The sequence below is a fragment of the Diaphorina citri genome, unplaced genomic scaffold (genome assembly GCF_000475195.1).
Source record: "Diaphorina citri unplaced genomic scaffold, Diaci psyllid genome assembly version 1.1 scaffold2649, whole genome shotgun sequence".
NCBI classification, from domain to species: domain Eukaryota; kingdom Metazoa; phylum Arthropoda; class Insecta; order Hemiptera; family Psyllidae; genus Diaphorina; species Diaphorina citri.
The window spans coordinates 26,688-31,945 of NW_007380066.1; positions in this window are offsets into that span (position 1 = coordinate 26,688).

The window sequence follows — 5,258 nt, forward strand, 5'->3', positions numbered from 1 at the left end:
TTGGAGGGGGGGGGGGGGTGAGGTAAGGGGTCACTTGTGTTAGGGGAAGGGGGCTAAGGCTTATTGGGCGCATTAGGGAGTGCATTGTTTGTTTTTGCTTTCAAGATGGTCTAGTTATGCCACCAGCAGCCAGCAGGATTATTATTCTCTTTTGATCCTTATAGTCAGCTCCTTCTGTTGGAGGAAAATGAAAAAAAAAAATAGACAAAAAAGAAGGAGAAGCAGACGAAGAGGAAGGAGAAGAAAGACAAAGAAGGAGAAGCAGACGAAGAGGAAGGAGAAGAAAGACAAAGAAGGAGAAGGCAGACGAAGAAGAAGGAGAAGAAAGAAAGAGAAGGAGAAGCAGACGAAGAAGAAGGAGAAGAAAGAAAAAGAAGGAGAAGCAGACGAAGAAGAAGGAGAAGAAAGAAAAAGAAGAAGAAGCAGACGAAGAAGAAGGAGAAGAAAGAAAAAGAAGGAGACAAAGGAAGAGGAAAACTACGACGTCGTCAAAGGAGACAAAGAAGGAAGAAGAGAAGAATGAGAGGGCGAAGATGAAGAAGAAGAAAGATAAGAAAAACAAGTTAGAGAGGAATGTAATATCGTTAGGTCCTGCATATCACATACACAAGGGGCTCCTAACCTTTAAAAGTTTTTGAATATTTCATACGGAAATGGTGTCGCTTTCTATTTGCATCACTGTTTTTTACGAGTTTCACATCTTGGTGTGACAGTGGGGAGGTTGTGGGTTCGAAGTTAATATTCATGTTTCATCTTATTATACAGATAAAGCGATAACAGTTGAAGAAAAAGGAGGAGAAGAAGGAGAAGACATTGTAATTGTGGGGTTGTAGGACGCCTAGTATTATTGGGAATGAATATGTTGTAAACTAACCTAGGTAGGTAAAATTCAAGGTAATTACCTACCTACATATGTTAAAAGGTAAGCAGTTTTACACAATGGCGATTATTTGTTACGTTTACCTATATTAGACAAAAGACATCCTAAGTATATTATTTCTTTATTATTATTAATATTTATTCCTCCTTCTCGTTCTCCTTTGTCTCCTCCTCCTACTCCCTCTTCTTTTCTTCTTTATCCTCCTCATCTTCCTGCTTTTCCCTCTCCTCTCTTCTTTTCTTCTTTATCCTCCTCATCTTCCTGCTTTTCCCTCTCCTTCCTGTTTTTTAGTCCGTCCTCCCTTTACTATTACAATAGTAATAAAAAGGTATAAGGGACGGACTATTGTATTCGCCTCGGTGTCTGTCAGGGAGGAGAAGACAATGTAATTGTGGGGTTGTAGGACGCCTAGTATTGTTGGGAATGAATATGTTGTAAACTAACCTAGGTAGGTAAAATTCAAGGTAATTACATATGTTAAAAGGTAAGCAGTTTTACACAATGGCGATTATTTGTTACGTTTACCTATATTAGACAATAGACATCCTATATTGTTTCTTACTTTTTACATTTTTTACTTACATTTTACACACATACACAACATTTTGCACCTATGTATATTCACAAATCATACCTCTCTGGGTAATAATTTACTTCTTGTATAATTGAATCTCACAAAACACCTGATGTGCAAAAAATAATAGCAACCGCGTTTTGACATAAAACTATGTATATACTTTGGCTTAAGCAACAAATTGCAATATGTGAGGTAATTAGGCGCTAAATAACAAACGCCTATAAATTTCCCACGAGAAAATAATAACACCGATCGAAAATAATAATAATATTGCTAACAAAATAATTGATGATACTAATAACAATAATTGATATTGCAAAAAATAGACGACGTTACACTGTGGCTGGGGCGGTAGAAAGGAGATAAGTTCTAATAATTGTTCATCATTTTTGTTTTAATGGGACTCCATAGACCTGTATGTACACCTGTTACCCACAGCTACCTCTGTGATGTAATGGGAGGAAGATAGGAGATTAATCAAATTTCCCGGGGAAAAATTACCTCTACACTTTGTCATGCTGGGAGAGGTATCGCACATTTATCGCACTACAAAGTGCTAGAACTCTCCAACAAATCTACATACAATCTACCTGAGTCATTCGATCAAAATTTCAAAACGCACATAAAATTGAAAACTCATTTTTCATATCTACGAAAATAACAACACGAAGAAATAGAGGAAAAACTAATTTCATTGTAGAAGAATCTAAGAAAGCAAAAACTTGGAACAAGGGTTCTACAAATCTACGTACAATCTACCTGAGTCATTCGATCAAAATTTCAAGACACACATAAAATTGAAAACTCATTTTTCATTTACGAAAATAACAACACGAAGAAATAGAGGAAAAACTAATTTCATTGTAGAAGAATCTAAGAAAGCAAAAACTTGGAACAAGGGTTCTCGGGGAAATAAAGGGAAGAAATAGATTTTTTTTTTTCAGCCGAAAAATTGAAAACAAAAAAATATTTGGAGCTAGGAAAGGGATATGAAGTCTTCCTCCTCTTCCTCTCCAATTCTCAATAATAACATGAGATACCGATAGTGCCCCCTTTGGCCTTTGTATGGGATGAAATCTAAGGAGTCCTTCAAAATACTATCTCAAATGCACAACAAGAATCAAGATTTTTGTACCTTGTACTGAAACCAAAACCCCAGGCCAACAGTCCCTTGTGAGAAGGCATTTGGGCAGGACACACAATTTGAGTTTTAATCTGGAGTAGGTACCCGAACCACAATATGAGGTAAACTCATTGGATTAAGTTCAAATTCTGCTTCAAGGGTTCTGATTTACGAAAACCTTTGTTTTGTGTTGAAGTCTCCCAAAGGTCCCAAGGTCTAGGAACAATCAATCATATTCCGGTGATAGTCAGTAGTCAATAATAACATGAGATACCGATAGTGCCCCTTTGGCCTTTGTATGGGATGAAATCTAAGGAGTCCTTCAAAATACTATCTCAAATGCACAACAAGAACCAAGATTTTTGTACCTTCTACTGAAACCAAAACCCCAGGCCAACAGTCAGGACACACAATTTGAGAAGGCATTTGGTCAGGACACACAATTTGAGTTTTAATCTGGAGTAGGTACCCGAACCACAATATGAGGTAAACTCATTGGATTAAGTTCAAATTCTGCTTGGCTCAAATACCTTTCTAATATTGTGTTTCACCTTACTCCTCTGATGAGGGACATACATACTACTTACAAGATGCTCAATTGGGCATGCTCCTAATATTGTGTTTCACCTTTCTTCTCTGATGAGATGAGAGACATATTACTACTTACAAGATGCTCAATGGAGGAGTTGCAAATGGGTAAAAATTTTAAATAAATGGTCGATTCCTATGTAAAAAGTTGGGAAAAATCCAAATCTGAGGTCAAAACTCCGAAAAAATAACTGTAAAAGGTCGAAAATTCATTTTTTTAATGAAAGAGTTCAAAGATTTGTGACGTCAGACTTAACGCAGTTGCTATTTTTGTCCGCTAGGTAGCGCCACTATGCAAGCGCGATTGTGTTTCACCTTACTCCTCTGATGAGAGACATACTACTACTTACAAGATGCTCAATTGGGCATGCTATACGAATACCTATATCCGGCAATAAGCAATATCTCATCTCCAAAAGAAGTAGCCATCTTTTTTCTTCTGAATTCTCCTCCAGTTCTGAATTTCCTCTCAAGATCGGGACATTTGATGTGACGTCATCGCCTACGGGAGCGTATGCCGTGACGTCAAAGTTCACGATTTACCGGCATTTTTGTTCGAGAGTTATGCTGGAACAAACAAACAAACAAACAAACCAGGTCTCGTTCCATCGCGTCCTCTGACTAGAAATCTGGCACAGCCTAAAGATTGAGACACACATAACCACACCGCGTCGTTCCAGAACAGCGTCCGCTACACGGACTACTATCGGTGACGATGGTAGGAGAACATACTTGGTCTCGTTCCGTTCCATCGCGTCCTCTGACTAGAAAACTAGAAATCTGGCACAGCCTAAAGATCGAGACACACATAACCACACCGCGTCGTTCCAGAACAGCGTCCGCTACACGGACTACTATCGGTGACGATGGTAGGAGAACATACTTGATACCGCTCTGAGCTACGGTCATGCAGAACAGGGAATGGAGCAGTTGCAATTGGGAAAATAATTATATTATTGATAAAAGGTCGATTCCTATACGTAAAAAGTTGTGAAAAAACCAAATCTGAGGTCAAAACTCCGAAAAAATAACTGTAAAAGGTCGGAAATTCAATTTTCATTTTCCGTTCTAATAAAAAAGTTCAATGAGTTGTGACGTCAGATTTCACGTCAAAATGCGCAGAAACGCTTGCGCACACAAACGAAGCGGGAGCGTATGCCGTGACGTCAAACTTCACGAATTAGCGGTATTTTTTAAATCGATTTATCTCGGGATCTAGAAGTCGTAGAAGAAAAAGAAAAATTCCGTTGGTCCTCATTTTTCCTGCTCGTATGCCGTGACGTCAAACTTAACGAATTACCGGTATTTTTTAAATCGATTTATCTCGGGATCTAGAAGTCGTAGAAGAAAAAGAAAAATTCCATTGGTCCTCATTTTTCCTGCTCTATGACTTTGAAACATCACCCAAGTAAGCGCAACTGATCTATTTTCGGTCTTCTTCAATAAGATTTTTGCTCTCCATGTTGTACGATCCCGCACCGTCAGAAAGTAATCTGAACTACCTATAGTATGTGACGGTGCGGACTAGATTCGGGCGTGGTGTGTTGATGTGTGTTCCTACATGTTAAAATGTCGTCTTGTTCTTCTTTCTCACCGTAGCACATCCAACACTTGGCCGTACGTCAAAGCTGGCTCGGTGCGGTTATGTGTGTCCCAACCACGATTTCTTCAATGTCTTCCCAGCCCTTCTAATTCTTACTGAAATCATGACCATCCTGTATACAGAAAATAAGTTTTTTGCTCTCCATGTTGTACGATCCCGCACCGTCAGAAAATAATCTGAACTAGTATGTGACGGTGCGGACTAGATTCGGGCGTGATGTGTGTTCCTACATGTTCAAATGTCGTCTTGTTCTTCTTTCTCGCCGTAGCACATCCAACACTTCGCCGTACGTCAAAGCTACCTCGGTACGGTTATGTGTGTCCCAACCACGATTTCTTCAATGTCTTCCCAGCCCTTCTAATTCTTACTGAAATCATGACCATCCTGTATACAGAAAACGTGGAATCGGATGGTGCTACTTTTAGCACTCTCTGACTTACAGTTGAGAAGTTGCGGGTTCGATACTCCCCTGTGTCAACAAATTTCC